Below are 25,502 nucleotides of genomic sequence, written 5' to 3'. Positions count from 1 at the left end.
CCTTTTCCCCACTGAGACGGGGGAGCTGAGGAGACAGTTTGAAACTCAATCCAGGTGGGGTCCGGCTCCCTCGGTCGATGCCTGCGCCCCCTTTTCGCCCTGAGGGCGAAAGTGCCAGGGCCTCTGGGGCGGAGAGGACCCCGCTGCCAGCACAGGGCGTGGCGGGCAGGGGTGTGGCGGGCAGGGGTGTGGAGAGGCCGTGTCGTGAACTTGCAGAGAGGTTGGAGGTGTCAGAGTTTTGTTTTGGGGGGTAACCACAGACCACACTCTAGACATTTTTTTCCGGGGAGCCCAGAACGCTCAGTTCCAGGCCGGGCCTTCGCGGGAGGTTGGGCGACCCCGCGCGGCACTCACCCTCTTCGGGTGCTGGTTTCCCCAGGCTCCCGGGGCTGCTCTGAAGCAGCCACATTCCGCCGCGCCTCCTGCGGGCGCCGGGCATAGGTGCTGTCTATCGGCCTCGGCCTCAGCCCGCGCTGCAGTTGAGTTTCTCGCTTCACACCGAAAAGATTCGCGGGGGCTCCGGCCTTTCTCGGCCTTTTGGGGTCCCCACTTCCCCTCCGGAGGCGCACGGGTCTCTCTGCAGCCGCACCCACAGCCTGGACACCTCACCACAGCGGCTGGCCGGCGGCCGGCGCGTCCCCCCCATCAGCCCTCCGAGGCGGCTATTGGGCGCAGACGATTGGGCGGAGTCAGTCTCTCGGCCCCGCCCCCGGCTTTCCCCCTTGGCCCTAGCGCCACTACGATTGGCTGTAGGATCCACCAGTCACGGGCTGAGGCGCCCCGCCCTGCGGGGGGCGGGACCCTGGGCTGGCCCCGCCCCTCCCGCCTCCCGGCCCCGCCCCCCTCGGAGCCAGGTCTCCTCAGCCCGGAGGTCCGCCTCATTCGCGGAGCCAGTCCTTCAATGGTCAGAGCGCTCCGGGCGGCTGCGGAGCCGGGGCGGCCGCGGGCTGGTCGTGCTGCTCTCTCGGAGGTGCCTGCCCGAGCCGATCCGCCCCCCCGGTCGCTGCTACCGGGCAACTTGGGAATCTGGACCCGCAGCAGAGGCGTTGCTTTGAGATCGGGACTTGGCGGCCAGGGTGAGTGCTCTGCGCGCGGGCTAGTCTAGCGGCGCCTCTTGGAGCGGTTCCGCGAGCCGAGCCGGGGGGCTGGACGCGTCCTGGGGCGCGCGGCGGCGCGTCTGTCCGAGGGTGGCCGCTGCGGGGAGTCAGGGCTGGGAGGGATGTCGTCCCCGCCAGAATCCCGGCTGCTGAACTTCTGGTTCCAAAGCGTCGCGACTGCCCGGGACGCGACTTCTGCTGCGTGCCCGCGAACTTGGCGTGTGGTCGGTTTGTGCCGCCCTGGCTTGGTTGCCCAGGGATGTGGCCCCCGGCTCCCTGCGGCCGCGGCACGCCTGCTGGGCCGGCCTCGGCGCCCGCGGTTCCTGGATGGCTTGCGGGCGGGCGGGCTCCAGAGAATTGAGCCCGCGCCGGAGTCGTGGGCAGTAGAACCCCGCGTCCGCGTCTGATCTGGAGCCCGAGCCAGCGATCTTGGGGTTCGGGAATTGGGGGTTGTCTTCAGCTGTCAGAGAACTTAGGGAACCATCCAGATTCTGTAGCTGGGGCTTCAGTGGTTTTTGCAGTTATTGGAAGGAAATGACAGCACGGATATTAAACTTTGGGAAGTAATTACTTACTGCTAGCACTGGAACCCGCATCCCTCCCGACGTGCTCGGACCTCCGCATCACGGCCAGGTGCGTCCAGAGACGCCGGCAGAGCCAGTGGGAGCTCCGGTCTGTCCTGGGGCCCAGAGTCCCCCCTCCGGAGTACGGGGACCAGACCATGAAATGAAGCACCAGGCTGGTCGAGTGGCGTTTGCCTGAGCACCTGTGTGTTTAAGTGATGAAGTTGTGACAGGAACTGACAACAGGATTTAAGGTTAATCCTGACACCTCGTTCTGGGATAGACTTTTTTTTTTTTTTAATCTTAATGATAAGGAGTAAAAGCAGCTGGTTTTTCTGAGGGCAGTTACATACATGTATTTTATATTATGTGTGGACTCAATAGGATTTAATACAGTATTTTCTTGTAATTCTTATTTGACATGAAAGAGAGCTTGTTGAGAGTACTTGGTCTGGACACTGGGAATATTTTGGTCTTTGAAAATATATAGAAAGGTTGAGATATATAGCTACCCATGTGTGTGTTTGCATATGTAGATATGCACATATGTGTGCATATAAAATTGACAGGTGACTGAAATAGAAATATATGCAGAGGGAAACAACCTTGAACTTCCCCTGGGTGGAGAAATGGCCCCTCTGATCTGTGAGGTGTATAATGAATGTAAGCACGTCTGGATCTGCCTGGTCTGTCTGGGTCAGACTATGTCCATGAACTTTATGAGCATTCAGTTCAGTACCATTCGGTTCAGTTTCCACGTTCCTATTTTACAGCCCTGCAGCCGCCAGCCGGCCCATCTGTTAAAACAGAACATGTACACTTCAGTGGGAGCCCTAGGATGGAGCGTGGGTAGGGGGCAACCCTTAGTAGAAGAAACATGCTACAAACAAAGCCTGCCTCTCAAGTTCTATTTTCATTCAGTATTCAGCCTGAACTTGTGATTTGGGTGAGGAAGAACAAGAGTGTTTGACTCTTCAGAAATGGCAAACCGCATTTTGTAAAATAATGATAGCCGTGATTTGGGGAGGGGGTGTTTATGGGAGGGAAAAAAATCCCTCTAGGAAAGTAATGTGGTGCTTGTCACATCACCATGCAACACTGGTCTGCTGCTTTGCAGTGGCATGCATTTTAGAAACTGTGCTCTTTTGCTTCTTAAGAGATGCATTACAACGAATCATTTTGCACCAAAAAAAAAAAAAAATCATTAATAGAAGTAAACAGAGCTTTATTGCAGAGGCTATTTAATCTATTAGAGTGAAGACTGCCTTACTAATTCTAATGAAATGTGTTTTTAGGAATTTATAACTTGCATATAAATTCATAGTCAGCCTAATCACTAGTTGCAATGGTTTACAATTTATAGTTTAAAAACATAATAAAAACCTTTATCACAAAAATTCTGATGAGTAAAAGGATATTGGAGGGGCTTAACAGCTTAATAAATTCCTGCAGCCAAATGACTGATACTTAAAAAAACTATAAATTCCTTTAATAGCATAATTATTTTTTTGGTGACAAAATAAAGGCAATATTTTTGTGAGGCATAGTTGATATCTTCCCAATAATTTTATGCTCATAATTATATTTTAATAATGGTGTTCATTATATGTTGCAGGATAAACTGCAATGGTACTTAAGAACTCATCACAAGAAGTATTGTTTTTATTTTTATGGTACTTAACCATTTGGGGGGAAATGTGCAAATCCCTAATCTGTCTTTAAATTGCTGATGGACTACGTAGACATAATAACTCTCCTGCCTTGACATGAGTCATCTGAGTCAATTGGGTTGTTCCTTAGAAATTCATTTTATAGGCTGGACTCCAATCTCTGGGATTCGAGTCTGGGGTGGGGCTTAGGAATCTGCTTTTTAACAAGCACCCCCAAGCGATTCTTGATATATAAGAACAATATCCTCTATAAGTTGATTTAACAAATATTTGTTTCAAAATTTCCAGGTGACATTTACTGGCCTTGTGAAATTTATAGGTAACCCTTTAATTCTCTGTTTTCAACAACGACACCTTTGTCCTGTGTTCAGAAGTGTTTTTGGAAACCTCAGCTATCCCTGTTCCAGGTTAGCCCCCCAATTCTAAGGAAGTCTGTCTGGGGAAGCAAGGTAATTTAATCTTAGTCCTTCCATTAGTCCTTCCATTCTCTACTCCAAGTCCAGTGGATCCCTGAGGTTTCCGGGGTGGCTTTGCCAGTCCTAATTTACATTCCTGAGAATTTCTCCTTGGAGGTTAGATGAGTCCTAGCCCTTGGGAACCACCTTTGATACTTTAAAGTTGTTCCAGGTTGGGGGCTAGAACCTCAGCAGGGCTAGTATCAACTTATCCAAGGTCAAGGATCTTCTTGGGAAGCTATAGCTGGCTTGCCTCTTTGTCAGAAGTGTCCCAAGCCAACCACCCAGAAACCCAGGGGGTCTAATTTTCAAAAAGTCATCTTAGAAGTACTTTGAGCTGTCCCAGCTAATTGGGTACATAGATTTTATCAGCATCACAGAGTGATGAGTTGAGAATTGATTGCCATCTCCCTTACAATGAACCTGGTTAAGGTCAGGTTCATTGAACCAATAATCATAGTATATGGTGGGTAGTTTTATAAAGAAAACTGTTCAAAAAAAGAAAAATCAGTGTAAATTTCAATTTATTAATTATTGCCAGTTTGTGGTTTGTTTGTTTTTTAATGTATCGTTTGATACCAATGTTTAAGTTCAGTTCCGCCAATTCAGACTGGCTTAATTCTCCATTTCCATAAGACTCCTGGAAAAGGTTTAAAAGAGAAAGGATCTATGAGAAGTTGTTACCCCTTCCTCTTTCTACCATCCAAGTACCTGAAAAACCAAATGACTTCTCAGAGGTCAGCAGTGCCCAGAATATTTACTTCCCTGAGGACTAAAGGATGTGGGTAGGCTGGGAAACTGAACTTGGGTTGTTCCAGGCCCCTGCATCATTACAGGAACTTTTACAGAGCAATTTCTGTTTTAAGGAGCACTTGACAGGCATGTTCATAGGTCGCTTACCTAAATTTTTTGAGTGCCACGATCTTTCCCCCACTTTGTCACAGATGAGCAAACTGCAACCACAAAGATGACACCAATAACTGAGAAGTTGGCCTTATGTCTTTTGAATTGTCGTTATTTAGCATTGTGGTGAGATAATAAAGTTCTGCTTAGTCATTTATGCTATCTATAGTTTTTATTTTTTTTTATTTTTACCTTTCCTTGCATTTTTTAATATTGAATATAACCTTGGGACAATTTTGTTTTCTTTCTTTTTTTGAACAGTTTTCTTTATAAAACTAACCATCATATACTATGATCATTGGTTCAATGAACCTGACCTTAACCAGCCAGCCTTGACCCACCATGGCAAATAATTTGCTAAAGGTCACAGAGTACAATGGCAGTAAAGTCTATATGTTGAATTTTTTTTTACTAATATTTTAGACCTGTACTGTTTGCCTGTTGAGTCATGCTGATAATAATGCTTTTAGGCTAGCAGGATACAGTTGCTTATATTTCACTTGACCAGTTTCTGAATGATTGGATGGACCTAAAAATTTTTAAAGTCTAAGGTATAATTTCAGCCCCTGATTATTCAATGGGACTGATTTGTGCTAGTTAAAAACAACAGTAGAATGTTACTTTTCTTGAAACTGGGTCATAGGTCATTGCAAGCTTCTAAGCAACAATTTTGCAATTCTGGTTTTGTTTTGGTTTTGTTTTAGGGTTTGGGGGGTTTGTTTTGGTGAGGGTTTTGTTTTTTGTTTTTTGGGGATATTTTTGGCCATGGAATACTTGTGGCAAAAAGAATTTGACAAATTCTTTTCAAGTTTTGACCTTCCTTTCAATATATCCTTATGCCCATGGAAAAATTTACTTATGAAAAATTCACTTTTCAAATCAACCTGCCCTTGTTTGTTGGTTGGTTGGTTGGTTGTTTTTTAATTTATTGATTTTTAGAAAAAGAGGAAGGGAAAGGAACAGAGAGAGAAACATTGATGGGAGAATGGAACATCAGGGAGCATCGATCAGCTGCATACCCCCTACCAGGGATCAAAGCCCAAAACTCGAACATGTACCCTGACCAGGAATCGAACTGGTAACCTTTTGGTGCACAGAATGCTGCCCAACCAACTGAGCCACAGTGGCCAGGACAATTTGTCCTTATAACAGTTCCTAATACTAAAATTTTAGCCATAATTCTCCTCCAAAATTCTCCTTAAATTCCTGCCTTCACTTTGTGGTGGTAGTTTTTGTTTTGTTTGTTTTGTTTTGCATCTAGTAACATCTTCTAATATAGAACAGGTAGTGAGATATAGAAGTTTTACACTAGTTTTAATGTTGTGGGTTAAACTGTAACAATAGTAAGAAAAAATAAAAATAGGTATAACATTAAAGTTATGTTGATAAGTGTATCACATTAAATAATCCCAGCTTATAGTTTCCGTGGGAAATTTATGAATGAAGTGACAGATGCACTCATCTGTGGCTGTACAGATACAGGCTGAGAAACAGAACTTCAGACAGCATCCTGGGTTACAGAAGGAAAACAAATGTCAAGCACTGAGAAAAGAGTTGGCAAAAAGTGACGGGTCAGGGAGGGATGGGACGAGGAGAATGGTGGGGAAAAAATACCTCCAGTAAAATGCCAGACAGGGTGGTAAGAAATTTATAGAGGTGCTGATGGTTTGGGGTTTCTTGGGGGCATTGATTCTGTTTTATATTGTCTTCACAACCCGCTTGCCCTGCTTGCTTTAAATAATTTATTACAGCAGCAGGCCTTCCTCTGGTTAGTTTCTTTTTTTATAACTTTTTCCTTCTCATCTCTGGGTCTAATCAGAGGCATATATAATAGTGTGGCTGCTCCAGAGTACTCAGGAAAGTCCGTGATCAATATTACTGTGCTGCATTATAAACCCAGGGCTATTCCTTTCTATTTTGCAGTGTTTTCTTCCCTGTTGCATTAGCTCGATATCTATGTTTTAAACAATATTTTATTAATCCTTGCACAATGACACTTCTGGGCTTATTCTTCTTGGCTAGAACTATCTTTTGAGCAATCCATCATCAGACCACCATTAATCTAATGATGTATTTATTGCTCACTATCGCAGCACTGGCAAGAAACCCAGTATGGTTCTAAAAATTTGATTAAAAAGAAATCAAGTTTTTGCAGGGCATAGCCATCAAATTATGTTAGCAGCTGCCAAATGTATTTTATGCTAAAACACACACACACACATATTTTAAGTGAGCAAAATGTGATTTTTTCCCAAAAGCTTCTAAAATTTTTTACTATGAAATTAGTAGAACAAGAAGATACCCATAATTAGAAAAATTATGATTGCACTCTCCACCTCATCCAAAGATAATGATGTGTGTGTGTGTGTTTTTATTTTTATTTTTTAGATTATGCCCCTAGACACTAAAATGGATAGATTTATCTTTTTAATTGATAAAATAATTTTAGTGCTAAGAACTAGCTCCTAATCCTTGAACTATCTACCAGGCAATTATTACAAAGTAGAATGGACTTCATTTAATTAATAAATAGTAATAGAGTATCTATCCTGGGCAGCACCTCTTCTCTGTTAGCTAACTCAAAGTGCAGTTCAAGTATTAACACCTACTATGGGAAGCTTTTCCATGTCCTGATAGAAATCCCCGTGAGGGCAGGGACCACACCTCCCACCTTGTAGCTTCTCAAGAAAGGGTATTCAAGAAATAGTTGCTAGGTGCACTTCTAGAGGCTACAAGGCCTGGAGAGGATATGGCCAAGATAGTCACCAAAAGTATGAGTGTTAGCAATAGCAATCCAAGTGCCAGATTTTCGACTTCAGCACCAGTCTCCACATTTCATATTAAGTAACACCTACTCCCGCCCCTCCATCCTCAAAGTCTCTCCGCTTCATTCCTGCCTTGCCTTTCTCTCACCACCTCCCTGTTGTGTCTTCTTCAAGATCTCCAACTCTACCCCTAGTCTAGGTCATCTTTCCTCATTCCTTTTTTGTTCCCATACCCCTTGTTATATTTTGAAAAGGCAGCTAACCCACGAGCCCCTTTTGAAAGTTGGGACGTCCTCACTCTCATCTTTTCTTTCTTTCTTTTTGTCTTTTTGTTTGTTTTTCTCATTCTACCTTTTGAAATCTCAGAAGACTTGGTTCCTTTCACCACCTAGTGGAGTGACCAGCTAGCTTTGGCCATGGGAGGTTTGGGGGCCTTGGAGGAAACAAGACGGGTGCTGGGCCTACAGGCTGCTGACATCCAAAGCTCTGCATAATGGGGAAATTTGACATTTGTTACGAGAAGCTTTTTATAAAAAACAGTAGTTTTGATTCCAGAGACTAACTTTCATAATATTTTTCACTTATAAATCTACCTTTGCTCAGGAAATGCCCCACAGACAGTCATTTTTATGGCCTGGTCTGATGGCTTAAGTAAGTGCCAGTTCTTACCTCGGCGCTGAGTTACTGAGGTCATGTGCTGATCTTGTGTCCAAGTGGAGATTATGGATCAGCTGAATTAAGCCTAACTGCCTGAGGTCAGGGCCATTAGGATAACCCTTTTTCCTTAGGTCTTCACAGACTCTAAATGACGGTATCATCTGGGACATTCAAGCTTACTTCACATAGGTGCTTTCTTCTCAGACCTGCCAAGAAAATATCATTAGAAAATGGAGTGATTACATCTAAAATTATTTAGATGTTCAAAGAAACAGGAAGATGAGCAACTCTAGATTAGGTCCTGGACTCAAATACTGGTTTCTTTTGGGTCTTGTAAGCCAGGAACAGCTGCCCCTGCACATCCCAGGGCTTTTGCTTTCACGTAGGCACTGGGGCTGGGAGGACTTGAGGAAGGCTCAGGTAAGAGCTAGTGGCAAACATTGTAGAACACATAGCTCAGCCCCTTACCTGCAACCAGTGGAGGTTCACTCTGTGGAGTTTTGCTTTGATAATTTCTCATGGCTGCTTTCAGGTGTCTCAAATACCAAATCTTCCTCTTCTACTTCGCAAATACACTGAGTGGCCAGATTATTATGACCTCTGAACACATAATAACCTGGCCACTCAGTGTATATCCTATATAATAAAAGGCTAATATGCAAATTGTCCCCTTGACCAGGAGTTCGACCAGCAGGCAGGTCAGCCAACTGCCCATGTCCCCTCCCCCTGGCCAGACTGGCCGGACTCCACCCATGCACGAATTCATGTACCAGGCCTCTAATATATATATATATTTATGTGGGTGTGTATATGTATATGTATATATGTGTGTGTGGTGTGTGTGTGTGGTGTGACATGTCTGGGTCAGGAAAGTGGTAGGAGAATACTACCAGTGGTAGGAGAATACACACACACACACACACACACACACACATACACACACACATACACACACACACTGTGTGGCCAGATTATTAGGCATTCAGAGATCATAATAATCTGGCCACTCAGTGAATGTTACACAAACAGAGATTCTCACAGAACGTTCTCAATCCTTAACCTTCTAAGTTTACCCAATTCCAACTTTTCTCCTTCGTTTAGCCCCACCCTCCAATAATGTTTTCCTTTTTTTTCTTTTTCTTTTTTTTACATTCTCCTCCCCTCTGTCAGGTAAGAACTCTGCTTTATGAAAGCTCTATTATAATCAGTATTACTATGAATCTTATCCCTTTGGGAGTGACTGCATTTTTTTTTTTAACATTTTCAAAGGACTTTTCTACAGCATTCCAGAGTATTTTTCTGATGCTAAGAAATAGATCACATTTATGCAAGATATTACATGTTCTGACAACCTTACAGAGTGTAAAAGTAATTAGTCTCACAAAACCTCAGTTTTTACAGGCCTTACTCGTGCTTGCCAGTGACACCTCCGTTATCCTCTTAATCACTCTTACCGCCTCCTGTGTGTTTTTTAATCATTAAGAAACAAGATCACAAGTCTCAACTAGCAAGACATATTCATTACAGCCAAGGAGAGGAAGCTTTCTACAAAAACCAAAACAGGTACCCACCGAATAGGGAAAAGAAAGGTAGGGCTGCCCTGATACCTTTAATAGCAGAACATGTGGAGTGGTGCACCCTTTCTTTTCTTTTCTTTTTTAATATATTTTATTGATTTTTTTACAGAGAGGAAGAGAGAGGGATAAAGAGTTAGGAACATCGATGAGAAAGAATCATTAATCAGCTGCCTCTTGCACACCCCGTTCTGGGAATGTGCCCACAACCAAGGTACATGCCCTTGACCAAAATTGAACCCGGGACCTTTTAGTCCACAGGCCAATGCTCTATCCATTGAGTCAAACCGGTTTCCGCGGTGCACCCTTTCTTGATACATTCTTACTTTGTTGTTCTGACTAATCATGCATGGCCTATGTCTCTAGAAAGGCTGGGTTATTGCCTTGTAGCTATTGTCACTTTTTTCTTTCCCTTATGAATTATTTTTAGTAAGTTTTCGTTTTCTCTCCTTCAATTATTTAATTTTTATTATTTTTTTAGGGGGGGGGGTGTGTTTCAGGTTTCTTTTCCTGATCTAACTCCTTCAGTTGGGTTGTTTCTAAACTCTCCAGATATTCTCCTACCACTTTCCTGACCCAGACAATACCACACTCACATTGAATGAATTTCCATTTTTGCTACAGATTAGTAATTAAGACGCTAAGTGGAATTTTGATAGTGACCCTTTCAAGAGCTAAGACACCATTTATATCCTGTTTTAATTATGGTCTCTTGGAAAATCTTCCCCTGTTATAATGTTCACCTCATTTTCTAAGTAATGTTTTTCAAATACGACACTGAATTATGAAATCTGTGTGCATTACATTTTCTGCTCTCCAGTATGTGCTAAATTTATAATTCTATAATTTTCTTGGAGGAAAAAATGCTTATAAGACTGGAATGGTTAATTTGGTTTCAAACCATACTGCTTTTTTGCTTATTAGGAATTATTAGACATTGAAGTGATCTTTTCTTTTTCTTCATTCCCAACCCTCACAAGAGCTCCTCAAGCAATAATCCCATTCCATCCCTTCCTTCCACACTCTATGCTTTTTAAAAAAAAAAAAAAACATGACAGATATTTTCTTTTACTGGGCCTAAATATTTTCAACTTTAAATAATTCTACATAGCTGAAAAAAGAAAAATCAGCCATTGTCCTTTGTTGATCATGGTATTTCCCCCTTCTTTTTCAGGCATGTCTGCCTCCTGACTACAAACCATAATATTGCACCTCTTCTCTGGAGTGCTTCTGCCCCTTAATCCTCTTATCCCAGTGGAATGTGAAGCTGCTTCTGCTTCCTTAACATCTGCCTTGTGCCTGGGATCTGTGCTAGTCCCACGTGGTCTCTACTGAAATTCTTGTAATTGGATAAGGGCTCACAATCGGTAGCCTTATGGACTTCATTTAGGTCTTGGGGGTGGGGTGGGGGGAACAGGTGTTTGTCTGGGAAGGTGGGAGGTAAAAGTCAAAGTTGGTTTTTAAAAAATATTTTTTCATTGATTTCAGAGAGGAAGGGAGAGGGAGAGGGAGAGGGAGAGGGAGAGGGAGAGGGAGAGGGAGAGGGAGAGGGAGAGGGAGAGGGAGAGGGAGAGGGAGAGAGAGAGAGAGAGAGAGAGAGAGAGAGAGAGAGAGAGACATCAGTGATGAGAGAAAATCAATCGCTGCCCTACACTGGGGATTGAGCCCATAACCCAGGTATATGCCCTGGGAATCGAACCAAGGGCCAACACTCAACCTCTGAGCCATGCTGGCCAGGGAATGTCAAAGCTTTTAAACAAACAGAGAAAGCCAAAGACAGAGAGAGGGGCCATTTAGTACCAGCTACCCATGTCACAGTACCATCTTCCTGTGATTTCTAGGGTTGTTTCCCCCCCAGGCTTTTCTGGATGACCAGTTAAAATTCTGTCTCTTGCCATACCCAGGTTTCTGGAGTTCACTGAGCAAGAATCAGAAGTCCTAGTTACATTCCTATATCATCCCAGAGACAAAGAAATTAGTGATGTTTCTGAATAGAAATGTCCTGCTAGGAGACCTTTGTACAAAACACAAGACTCCAAGTTAACCTTAACAGTAAGGGAAGTGTAATATCCATCTGAGAACTAGGGCTGGTGGCAGGATTGGTTGATTCAGTGACACAATGGTATCATCAGGGATACAGGTTACTTTCATGTCTCTGCCTCTGAACGTCCTCAGGGACCAGTCCATCCTAAGACTGGTTCTTTACAAGATGGCTATAGTTGTTCAGATATCATTTGCAAGGATGTCACTATCTAGAGCACAGAAAATGGATACCTTGTTCCAGAGTTTCTCTTTTCATTTTATTTTTTCTTAAATTCTCACCTGACAATATTTTTCCATTGATTTTTAGAGGGAGTGGAAGAGAAAGGAAAGACAGAGAAATATCATTGTGGGAGAAACACATGATTGGTTGCCTCCTATACCAGGCCTGGGCTGGGGAGGAGCCTGCAACCGAGGTACATGCTCTTGACCAGAACTGAACCCAGAATCTTTTGGTTTGCAGGCCAATGCTCTATATACTGAGCCAAACCAGTTAGGGCCAGGGTCTCTTTAAAAAAAATTACACATATATATATATATATATATATATATATATATATATATATATATATATATAAAATTTTTCTTTTTTTTATCCACTACCTCCCTAATGGGAATCAAGCCTGAAACCCTGGCATGTCCCCTGACCAGGGATCGAACTGTGACCTCCTGGTTCAGAGGTTGAGGCTCAACCACTGAGCCACACAGGCCTGGCTCCAGGGTTTCTTTTTGAAAAATATAAAAACATTACAAAGAAGAATCTAAGAAGACCTCTTTTCTTATCTCATTGATCAGAATAGGATCACATGCTCAGCTGTAAACTGGTCACTAGTGAGAAGATCAATCATCACTGCCTGAGGAAGAGAGGAGGTGAATTTGAACAAAATCAGGATTCTGTTAGTAAAAAAGAAGTATGTGTGTGCGAGTGAGGGGGCACTAGATGTTGGCGGGCAATTGTAAGTGTCTACTACATTTTGTGACTTGGAAAGTAACTATAAAATTCCCTTTATGACTGCTGTATCGTTTGGTAGATACCATGAACGCATGAGCTACACATTCCTGGACACAAAATGGCAAGGCTGGGTTGACAGGGAGAAAAAAGCCACAATGAAGACTAATTAAGGACAGAGAAATGAACCAAGATCAATCGTTATTCTGATTAGAACCACAATAAACCCTAATAATTTTGAATGTACTAATTTATGTCTATTTGTACTCTATCAGTAGATGCTTTTTACTGAATAAAAAATATTAAAATAATTTGTTTATTTAATAATTCTATATTTCTGTTATGTTATTTTGCAGTATAGGTCTATTTGTATGTAAACATTTTTATTAACTTTATTTACATATCACAACATTAACAATAATGATAATTACTGATGATTATAATTGGCCATTATTTATTGAGTACCCTGTTATAAATTAGGAATTGAGCATCCAAGAGGAGCTAGTAATTTATTTAGGTCACATAAGTACTGAGCGGATAAGCTAGGATTTAGACTCAGCTTCATTTACTCATGTCCCTTTTCTACTCTCCACGGCTTCCCTTGGCTTCCGAAGATAGTCCGAAGACTATGGCAAGGCCTAAGTGATTGAGCCCTGCCCACCTCTGTGACCTCATTATTCACCCTTTTCGTGATTCAGTTTTCTAATCACACTAGTTTCCTGTTTGTCTGATAAGCCAGTCCCATTACCACCTCTGGCCCTGTTCTGTTCTGCTTGGATCACACATCTTAGGTTTGTCTGGCTATATCCTTTCCATGAAGGGCTCCTCTTCACAGGCACCTCTCAGCACTATTCCATCTAATTTGTTTAGGAGGTCCCCACCCACACTCCAATTCTCTGTTTCTTCCCTGTTTTTGTTCCTTTTATGATACTTGCCACCACCTAGTTTTGTTTACTTGGTTTTGTCTGAATTCCCAACTAGATTATACTATTGATAGTAAGTTCCATGAGGGCAGAGACCCTATAAAATGAATGAGCAAGCAAGCACATAAGTTGATGAAAAGATGAATATTTAGATGTTTTGATATCTAATAATTCATAGTCTTTTTCTTTTCCAGTAGGAATAAAGTGGGATGCTGATTGTCATTTGAGCTGAGTATATGTACCTTAGCTTTTTTCCTATAAAATTTAAAAACTTAAGAAAACTTGTTTCTCTCTCTCTCTCTCTCTCTCTCTCTCTCTCTCTCTCTCACTGAGAGTAAGATAAGATATAAATATCAAAGTTATTTAGAGAAAAGATAGACTTACTACTACAGTAGAATTACATGAATACAAGAGGGAAATTTGAATATATTTTTAACTTTAGTTTTTATGTTGATTATAGTTTTAAGGATGCCAGCTCCTTTAATTGGGTATAAACCTTTAAATATGAAGGTATACATATAAGGATAAATGTAAATTGGGAGAATTATAATGACATGATAATTTGCAGTAGCAAATTCACTTAAACAAATAAAATTGCATTCTCTGCTTACACATAATTTTTCATTTGAACTCATGTATCTACTAAAATGATTTATTCTTAGAACTTAATTAGTTTGAGGAAATTATAAAGGTGAAAATTGAAAACTAGCTTTAGCTCACATATTAACTTAGAGGGGACTGACAGAAGCAAAGCCCAGTGCCCCTCTGAGGTCCCTTTTCTCAGGCATTCAGCTTAGGACCATTTCCACCAAAGTACGTGCCTTAATGTTCTTTCCTTCCCTGTCATTCTGAGGGTTGCTTGGTCATTTGCTAAATATGTTGTGAGCCATTATCTTCTGAGGCTTGCTGTGTGACTTTACCACTCAACTACATAAATCGTCATTTCAACTTTGGCGAGAACCTCACATTCCTCTCCTACCTGCCCATCTGTCCTGGATTTTTTCCCAGGTGACCTTGCAAGCTACAGGGTATTTCTCTGTGCAGATGATCAGCCTAAACCCAGTTAACACTGTTCTGCCTTCTGGGGTTCCCACTATTACAAAAACCTGTTAGAGTCAGCTAAACTCCCTGTATCAGATTTCTAAAAACAGATAGAAATTTTATGGTAAGTAGAATACATCATATTTGAGAGTAATTTTTAATCTGGTTCCTTCCAGATTGTCTTTCCTGTTTGCATCAGTGTCAAGTCAGGAAAAAAAATTGAAGGGGGAAGAAAGGGAAAAAAATATTTTGATGTTCACATTATACTTTCTTCCTTAATATCATGGTAGGGACCTCTTTCTCCCTCACTTTATAACCTGGTTGGGTATGGGTGTATGGCTAGGCTAGAATCCATCAAGATGTAGGTAACGATGAGACTGGTAATTAAAGGGCTGGATCAGCGAATCAGCATTGTTTCAGTTAGGCAGGTGCATGGTCTATGTAAGCTCTTGAAAGCCTGTTTGACAGGGTAGTTTTCATATACAGTGGATTGGCCCTTTTATTGCTCAAAAAAAGGCTTTTTCTCCTTTCTTGATAATCTGTGTGGGCAGGAAACAGCATGAGGTTACAGAAAATGTATAGTAAAAGCAGTAGCGAGGAGAAAGAATCCATAATGGGCACACACACATGGCTGGAATACTTCCCAAGTACTTGGGGTGAGGGGGTGGCGGTGAGGTTTCTTTGGCAGAGGCAAAGTAGAACATGTGCTTTTCCATGTGTGAATACTATGCTTTGAAAGGTTCTTTATGATTCACAAAAGCAGCTGTTTTTGAGCTAGTGTAGCACAGAGTTTTGGAAATTCACTTAAATACGGGTATTGCAGTCTCCTGACATCTGTTTTGGAGATTTGGTTGAGGGGAATTTGCTTATTCACAAGTGACAAGGAGCAAGTATTCTTCATTAGAGTGTTAGACCCTTTAAGGTTTGGGGATCAAAACTAACCAGAAAAGACAACATTTTGAATAGTCATTTGCTATGTTACATACATGCATAAATTTGCAATAATGACTTCTTAATTTTGAAAACTGTGTATGACAGTTTTACTTTGCCTGATAAATCAACTTTCCTGAGTTACTCTCGCGTTTGTTTTTTTATTTGTTTGTTTTGTTTGTTTTATTGTAAGGGTTTCTTGCTAGGTATTCATAATCTTACGATGCATTGTTCTTTAGTGAGTTTTAATTTTACCCATAGTTTCACACACACACAAAAAAAAATCCTGTTGTTTTCTCTTTTTGTACACTTCTATTCCATTTATGAGTGTTTGTTTTTGGGTTTGTTTGTTTTTCTGAGTTTTGCCTCCTGTTCTATCCTCATTAATAAATTGTTTTCACTTTTCCAAGGATTTCAAACCTAAGTGATACCAGCAGTGTTGTTGTTCCCTAACACTTTCAACAAGTGTCTTATTTGTCCGATTCCTCAAACAAAATAAGTAACTAGGACATGATTATTTCACTTTTTGCCAGTTAGTTTTCAATTTATTATAGATATTGATATAATGTAGCATTTTTCACACTTTTTTTTTAGTGAAAGCTTTGTTTTTAATGAGTTACAACTATTATGTTTCTAAATGACAAAGCAAAACAACTTACCTCAAAATAAGATTAATGTGCATAACTTGAACTGGAAATCACTTGAAATGTTTCATGGCTATACTTTGTGCTAAATATAAAAGTAATTGTGTTTCCCATGTGTGAACAGTAAAAGCTCCAGTTGGAAAATCACATGGTATAGCAAGTAGGTCACTATTGATGGTAGAACATGAGACAGGAAATGTTCCAGCTAAGATTAGAGGCCCAAGCAATATGTCTGGCCTTGCTTGCTACATTGTTCGTGGAAGGACTCAACAGGATATAACTAACGTTAGCCCATTTCAAATGTATTAGCAAAGATAGCCTTTTAACCTGTCATGCCCTTTTGTTTCTAGATAACCCTCTTTCCCTGGGGGGTAAATAAACTGAACTGCTTGGGTTTGAACATTGGCAGACCTGTGAATACCAATTAAAATGGCAGCCTTTACATTCTAAAAGTATAAAAGGGAAGCAGTAATCAGCTATATATGTCAGAGGGGAGAGAGTTTGAGGGGGCTGGGTGAAAAGGTGAAGGGTTAAGAAAAAAACAAAAACCTCATAGACACAGACAACAGTATGGTGATTACCAGGGAGAGGTGCAAGGGGAAGTAGAAAACGGTAAAGGGGGACAAATGGTGATGGAAGGACACCTACTTTGGGCGGTGAACACAGAACACAATATACAGATGTTGTATTATAAAACCATCAACTTGAAACCTATACAATTTTATAACTAATGTCACCCCAATAAATTCAATAAAAAATTTTTCAAAAAAAAAATCTACAACGTTTTCTTTTTAAATAAAAGGTTTGGGAGGGGGGAAGCATTCTCCTATGTCTGCCCCAGTGAGAGATAATACCTTTCTTTGGGGGGCCAGACCAAGATAGAGCCTTGGGTTCTGAGAGGAGCCAACCCCCACACATTAGATTAAGCAGTTGAACACAAGCCCAAAGAGCCAGCAGTTATTTGGATGAGTAGATGGAGGCATGCCGAGATTATTAAATCTGAATCTGTCATTAGAGTGTCGATTATTTCATTCACTTCCAGCACAGAATTCTCCAAAAAAAGAACCCTGATTTATGGAACCCCTGTATTCTGTGTGGATAGTTTTATCTCTTGAACCTCAGAGGCCTTTCTAGGCTCATATTTTCAGAGGTCATTAATGTAGATCAAAACACTCTACTTTAAACTAGGATTATTTCATGCAGATTATAACTTTCAAGAAAGAAAGTGGAGTGGAGACTCACTGGAAAGAGTATTTGGGCAGTGCTTTTAGTCTTTATTCCTTCTCTAGCTTAAACACAGAGCTTAGATTTGATGCCTGATCCAGGGACAGGATGTTGGAAAGGGGGTTGGAAGCTCAACTCTCACAGATAATCATCTGGGTTTAAAATACTGGGAGTGGTTTCTAATTGGCAGTTAGAAGTCTGTTGGGTCCTGAATGGAGAAAAGACATGTGATGTGGCCATCGGACCTAGTTGCGCCATTGATTGTGCCTGGTTCTCACCCATCATGAAGCAAGTTGATTGGCCTAACTTTTCCTAGGTCTCTGTCAGAGAATGTCAGTGACAGAGGCTGGTGGGAACATCCTGGAAAATATTTAGGGTGTCTGAAATAGATTTTTGCTTTGAAAATCTTTGAAAAAGATCCCTTTTCTAGTTTCAAAAATGTATGAATAACTAATAAATATTTAAAATGTTGTATGCCTGGTGGAAGTCTTTATCACCTTATGAAATTGGTTATCTAATTTCAGTTACTGCTGTGAGATTTCTCTTTGATGTCAGTGTAAATGACCAAATGGCCAGGTCCCCATTCTGCTTTGACCCCCATCAGAGCCCTGAGCCTGGTGCTGGCTCTGCCTCTGACTACAGGTGGAAGTGAGTGAGTCATGAGGCTCCTTTCTAGGCCTATGTTCCTCTTCTGGGAAAGAAACAGAAAACTGGATCATTTTTATGGATTTGCTCTGGTGTTAACACTCCTAGTATATGATCCTATTCATCTTTCAAGGCTGTTTGTCTTATTTTTCCTTTTGTAGGGAAAAGATGTAAAAACTTTCTAGTTGATACCTTTTCATCTTCAGGGCAGATTACTGTTGGCTGCTTAAGTTGCTATTTTGGCTGATTTTTTTTATTTTTTTTTTACCTGTTTGTATGGAAGAGTTCAAATACAGTTTAATCACAAATTCCAAGCAAGAGTAACCAAGAAGTTTCATGTAAGAAGCAGCAAGACTTTTGAGAGGCAACAAGGTAGAGTGGTTGGGATTGGTGGGGCATGGAGCATCTAGTTTCATGGAAAAATACAGAGAGGGAATGCAGTATGCAAACATGTAACAGGAATCCAGTCAGGATCCAGTTAATAACCTCTGTCCCTTCATATAGGAAACACAATACCAGTGCTTATAAATCTGTAGGCAAGGAAGTAGCACAAATAAAAACTTCATTTGTAAGGTCCATCTTGTCACTTTCTAAAAGACCTAATGAAAATAGTATGCTTTTAACTGAGATAAATACAAATAACCACCTCTTATTATCTTTAGTCTCTCTGATGACAGATAATGTTGGTGGAATCTCTGAAATGCAGAAAACAACCTAGATTGGATCATTTTTCTTGTTGTTTTTCTTTTTGTTAACGAAAATTTTTTTTCCCAAAGAAAGAAATACTGAATGACATCTAGATTCTCTACACCTCCCTTTCCTCAAACACAGAATAAATCAAGTTAACTTCCCAAGGGTGAGTTATCCTTAGCCTTTTGAAAGACTCTGGTTTTGAGAGTGGTTGACCTCTAAAAGGAATTAGAGCCCTAGCCAGTTTGGCTCAGTGGGTAGAGCTATGGCCTGTGGACTGAAACACCCCGGGTTCGATTTCAGTCAAGGTTGGGCTGCTGGCTCCTCCCTGGCCTGGGCCCTGGTTAGGATGCGTGCAGGAGGCAACCAATCAATGTGTTTCTCCCTCTTTGATGTTTCTCTCTGTCTTTCCCTCTCTCTTCCACTCTCTCTAAAAATCAATGGAAAAATATCCTCGAGTGAGGATTTTAAAAAAACAATAAAAATGAAAGGAATTAGAGGCTTTGAAATCTCCTTTTCAAGAGCTCTCGAAGAACGGGAGAGAGGCTAGTGTTTTCCTGGAGGAAATTGGGACAAATTCATCTTTTGGCTCCATCTTAATTTTAAAACTCACCTATGTTGTTGCTAGTGCTTTAAGAGACTTTACTTATAGGTAACCAGATCTTGTGACAGATAATTTCTTCTAGATGTTTAGGACTGCCCTTTCAGACTCTTGAAATAGGCTTCGGTTACTGAACTGAGTTGTCTGGCCAGCTGCCTGGCATATGACTGTTACCGCTGGCTGCACTGGAGCACACGAGACTTCCTGAGCCCCTGCCTGCAGTGTGGCAATTGTAGAAAACATGTGCAAAGGAAATAATCCAGGTGATAAAAGACTCTAAGTTTAGAAAACTTTTCCCTTCCACCTAAGAGATACAATTTGTTTCTTCTTCCCACACAAAATAGAGCTGTCCAGAAGAACAACCGTGAAAACACATGACCCCGTCACTTCCCTCCCACTTGCAGCTGTCAGTGCTTCTAAGCGAAATGAGTGTGTGCTGAATAATTTTGCAACACCTCACAATCACATGTTTCATTATCTGTTGAGGCTGAAAACTGCCAGTCCATTTGAGAGGTGAATATAGTCTAACATGGAGACAGAGACTTGCGAACCGTATCCCATTATTCTTGGTGAAGTCAATCGGACTATCTTCTAGGGGGTGATGGCTGTAGAAAACCCATCACTGTCTTGGTTCCTCACTCAGCGGGCTTTTGGATGGAGGGTTTCTCCGAACAGAAGTTCAGGGATTACCCACGAACTCTTTGAGGAGTCAAACAATGAGAGCCAGTGCCAGTCTAGCAGATCATCAATCATTTTTCATTTTTGACTTAGAAATAGCACTATCGATTTTCAAAGTGGAGTTTGCAAGATAAACCACTGAGTGTGAGGAGAAAACATTAGAACTTCTACTTATTTTCAATACCCCCAAAATAAGAAAATTAAGTTTATTACTATGTATGAGTTGACATTTGCACCCTCCCCTGTGCTTTATGTCAGAAGACCCTGGGTTCTGAGAGCAATAGGCTACCCTCAAACAACAGATAAGTGACTGGCCCCTCACTTATCTATAGCATGTTGCATTGTATTTGTAAGTGTCCAGTTAAGTTTATTTGCAGAATATTAATTTGTTTCATTTACACTAGCCCCCCACAACAACAAAATAAACAAAAGAAGTAGCTTTAAAAGATTCTGGCAAAAACAAAAACAAAATGTGGATTGAAGATGTCACTAATGTTATAAGCAAAGCACAAGGGAACAGTATGAAATGGAGGAGTTAACATGTCCTTTTAGGACAAGGTTTTTGTTAGTCATCTTATGAGTTTAAAAAAAAAAATACTAATACAGTCAGTTTTGACCAGAAGTTAGCCCCCAAATCTCAAAATTATCAAGACTGAAATAAGAGTTTATATCTGTTGTCATTAAGAATAAGAGTTTATATCTGTTGTCATTAAGAATTCACATATTGGGCCGAAACCGGTTTGGCTCAGTGGTAGAGCATTGGTCTGCAGACTGAAAGGTCCCAGGTTCGATTCCGGTCAAGGGCATGTACCTGGGTTACGGCACATCCCCAGTAGGGAGTGTGCAAGAAGCAGCTGGTCGATGTTTCTCTCTCATTGATGTTTCTAGCTCTCTATCTCTCTCCCTTCCTCTGTGTAAAAAATCAATAAAATATATTTTTTTTTTTAAAAAGAATGCACACATTGAAAGGGAGTGTATACTTTGCTTTGAGAAATTTTGTAATAGAAATAATGAAGGTACCATGATTTTTAAAAACCTGGAGGATAACCTCTGCATTTTTTTAAATCCAGTGTTAAAAGTTACCTTCTAATCTTCATAAAATTTCACTAAACTCTACAGTGTTGTGAAGCCTCTTGTGAAGTTTTCTAACTTGTATGTAAAAGTTAAAAGCACACATCTTGGGGAAATACATGTTCTTTCACCTAATACAAGGTGTTGAAACTATCTAAAAAGAGTTTCTTTGCCAGAAAATGCTGTTGAAAGTATTATTAAAGATATTACTGAAATCTTGGAGAAACAAATACTGTATTAAAACAAGTTATGGAAGGCAAAACACTTGTTTTAAATTTGTAAGTTGTTTATTTGTTTCACCAATGAAATACACTAAGTGCTTTTTTTTGGTAAGCCACTACTAGATGAGATTTATTCACAATCTTTATGAAAATGTTTTATGAAAAACATCGAGTTAGTGTTTCCTCTTAAGAAGCAGCTGTTCGATTCTAAGGTAAGGTTAGAAGAGATAAATTCATTCACTATATCATTCATATCAAGCTAGTGCAACCAAGATGTTGAAGCCAGAGATATACAAAATACTGCAAGATGTTACTTTTAGTTAATTTTATAAAAACAGACCTTTAATATTCAGCATAGTAGAGAACTCACTTAACACAACATTTTAAATTGAGAAGGGACCATGAAACTCTTTTGTATCCTACAGAGTTTTGCTGTTTATCCTGTTGAAAATTACTTGAAAGTTCTTAAACTTACAGATAAGTTATATTTACTTTTATTTTTATAAAGAGGAAAGGCTTCTATATTTTAATTGTTTCTGTGATAATAAGCAACTTCAGTAGTGTGCTACCTACAGATCATTTAAAAGAAAGAAGGAAGCATAATTAATTTGTCCTTCTAAGAATAAGGGAGAAAATAACAATTTTAAAGAAATTAAAATGTAGAAAGAATGTTGTGGGAAGGTATCTGGAAATTTTTAGATCGTATTGTGATTTTATTGCTTAAAATTGTGACAGCCATTAAAACCCAGGTATGTAAAATAAACTGAATTTAGAATCTGACCTTAAAATTAACATATCACAAATAATTAAATCTAAATTTTCAGACATGACCCATATTCAATCAAATTGCTCTTAATAAAATAATTACTATTTAGTAAATAAAATGGATTTATACTATTAAATATATTTAAATAAAATAAATGTTTAAGTGGATAAAAAAAAAAAAAAAGCTGTGGTACAGCCATAAAAAAGAAGAAAATCTTACCTTTTGCAACAGCATGGATGGACCTGGAGAGCATTATGCTGAGTGAAATAAGCTAGTCAGAGAAAAACAAGTACCATATGATTTCACTCATATGTGAAATATAATGAACAAAATAAACAAACAAAATAGAAACAGACTCATAGATACAGAAAGCAGACTGAGAGCTATCACAGAGGAGGGGTGTTGGGGGCCAGGTAAAAAAGGTAAAGGGATTAAGCAAAGCAAAGAAAAAAACCTCAGACACAGACAACAGTATGAGAGAAAAAGGGGAATAGGGGGATGTAGAAGAGGGTAAAGGGAGAATAAATGGTTATGGAAGGAGACTTGACTTGCGGTGGTGAACACACACTACAATATACAGATGTTGTATTATAGAATTATACACCTGAAACCTATATAATTTAATTACCAATGTGGTTCTAACAAATTCAATAAAATTTTTAAAATAAATATTTAAAGTATTGTTTATTTCAATTTACCTTTACTTTTGTCATTTTGATGTTTGTTGTCTCATGTACCTATTATAGTACATGTGTGCATATCTACAATAATATATGAGCATGGTGTGCATGTTCAAAGTTTTTTTAAAATATATTTTTATTTATTTCAGAGAGGAAAGGAGGAAGAGAGAGAGAGAGAGAGAGAGAAAGAGAGAGAGAGAGAGAGAGACATCAATGATGAGAGAAAATCATTGATCAGCTGCCTCCTGCACACCCCAACACCAGGAATCAAGCCCACAACCTGGCATGTGCCCTGCTCAAGAATCACATCATGACCTTTAGGTTCACAGATCATGCTGTCCGGGTTCAAAGTTTTTTAGTATTGGGATTCATGATCCAATAATGTTGGAGACTACTGCCACAAATTGTTAAACTTTTGGGGTCAGGAAATAACCACAGATTCTTTGAGACAATAAAAGATATGTGTCCTCTTCTCAGAAAAATTATGCACACATTCCAGCAAATAAAATTTTGCCCAGAAATTCAGGGTGATCACATGCCCACTGATGGCTATTGCAGTGGACTCTTTTAAACCCCCTAGATGAGGACATACCCAGCATCACACAGTGACGTAATTGATCTTCCAATCAATACTTCTTAATCATCTATCATTCCAGGCTTTGGTCTGGTTGCTGAGGACAAAAACATGAGGATGGAACTCTATCTGGGCCCCAAAGGAATTCATAAGTTCATTGGGGATTCCAGTGAAACAAATAATCACAATGTGATTTATGTTTAGGAGAAATTTGGCCATATTAAAGGACGCCAACTGCATGCGGGAATTATGCTGAACTCCATAAGAAATGCAGAGATGGGTAAGGCAACCCTTGTAGAGAATCAAGTCCCAATTGCTTCAGCTTCCAGTGCTTTTTCCAAATCACCTTTTATATCCCTGAAGCTTGTGATGATCCTCATTGGGGTTTGCAGCTGTTTCCTTCATGTGCTAAATGATGTAAGGGAGGTGAGACAGGGGGTCATAGTTTTTCTTGTTTCTAAGCAACCCAAAGCTCTTTGTGTTTATGAACACTAATATGCACTTCTTTGCCTGTGGAATACAGAACTGAACTCTTAGATAAATTGGCAAATGAAAGAAAACAGGGAGTAATAAAGGAGGTATGGAATTTTATAAGCTTTATGATCTCTTCCCCAAAGGCCTGAATCTATGTAATGAGATAATACAACAATTTTTTGTCGAGTCTGAATTTATTTCTTTTTCTTTTTCTTTTTCTTTTTTTAAACGAACAGATAAAGTAAATGCAAAAAAAAATGTTTTTCTGCTTTGGTCATTAGTTGGTAATATTCTGGAAGGTGATATAGAGTTTTTCTTACAGGTATTGAGCTCTGCGTAGAGGCTAAAAATAAACAGAACAGCACAGGGAAATAGGCAAGCATTATTGATCTGTGTCAGGACCATTTCCACTTTAATGTTTGCAAAAGGCACAGCCCAGTTTGCAAACCTATTTATAGAGCGCAGCTTGTTCATTGCTTTCTATAGATGATAAAAACAAGGTGAATTGTCAGGTAAATTTTGGTTTAAGACTAAAAGGGATCTCCTTCAGAATTAGTGAAGAGACTCATCCATTGTGTTCCATGGAGTCGCGTGTCTGTGGCTGTGTTGCCCGTGGACATACTTCCAGCTTGAGTGCCTCCTCCAGTTGGTGTTCACCCACTAGCTGCCCCCCGCCTCCCTCAGCCACCCCCTGTCAGGAGCAGGGGCTAAAACAAACAGGACACCTCCCAGACCCCTTCTGCCCTTCAGGGAGAGTTTTAGTTGTATTGACCAAACTTGTATGCCTGTATGTTTGTGTATACACATGCATATTTGTGTATGAATGGAACGTTTTTGTGGGATCCTCTGACATTTAGTTCTCCATTTATATTTTTGGTAAATTTTTGACACTTTTTTTTTTTCTCTCTCCACTCATTTCCTACCAGAGTTATTTACTCCTCTAATACGTCCAAACCCTTATTTTTCTAGTTTCTTTCCATCCCACTCACCAAGCTTCCACTCTCAGTTCCTTTTCTTTTCTTTTCTACAACTGTCAGTTCAATTCAACAAGCATTTAGTGAGTGCTGGCCACCTGCAAGGTTCTGGAGCTAAAGAGAAATGAGACAGAATCTCTATCTTCAAGTTGCTCAGTTCAGTGGGACTTGCAGTCTGTGCTCTGTCCTCTTCTCTCTCCCTCCAGGCAGAGTTTCCTGCCAGCATACTCCATTGTAGTAATAGCTCAACTTTGGTTCCTTAGAAATTAATTTTGTCTTTCCCCCCCCCCCGCTCCACACACACACACACACACACACACACACACACACACACACTCAGTAACATCTGATTTATAAAAGGAACTGGGCTTGTAGCAAGGAAATCACCCACCCTGAAATAGGACATATGGGGCTGGATTCTGTTTGGGTTAAAAATTCCATAGGGATGCTAATGGGCCTAACCACCACCTAAACATACTGTAGTAATGTTGTTTCACCGGAGGGCATAGTTGTCTAGTTTCTGGGAAATGACCTGTTGACAGTTTCCTCTCTGATGTGGTGGTCTTAGTGCCAAGGCAGCATTGGAATGAAAATAATTATTTTAAAGCCAGTACAGAAAGTAGGCAAACAAATCAACCCTGACTATACACAGTACCAGTTGACTCCAGTTTTTGGCTCTTGAAACTGTTTTCC

General features: G+C 40.4%; 1 protein-coding gene across 1 annotated transcript in view; it reads left to right on the top strand.

The window, feature by feature from the left end:
- The first annotated feature begins 873 nt into the window (after positions 1 to 873).
- Positions 874 to 25,502, top strand: part of MARCHF3 (membrane associated ring-CH-type finger 3) — a 129,615-nt gene continuing 104,986 nt past the window's right edge. The window contains exon 1 of the mRNA XM_036409092.2: positions 874 to 1,076. The gene's annotated coding sequence lies outside the window, so the exon portion shown is untranslated. The remainder of the gene's footprint in view (positions 1,077 to 25,502) is intronic.

Source organism: Pipistrellus kuhlii, unplaced genomic scaffold, assembly GCF_014108245.1.
Source record: "Pipistrellus kuhlii isolate mPipKuh1 unplaced genomic scaffold, mPipKuh1.p scaffold_m20_p_4, whole genome shotgun sequence".
NCBI classification, from domain to species: Eukaryota; Metazoa; Chordata; class Mammalia; order Chiroptera; family Vespertilionidae; genus Pipistrellus; species Pipistrellus kuhlii.
This window is presented reverse-complemented; position numbering and strand designations above follow the sequence as displayed.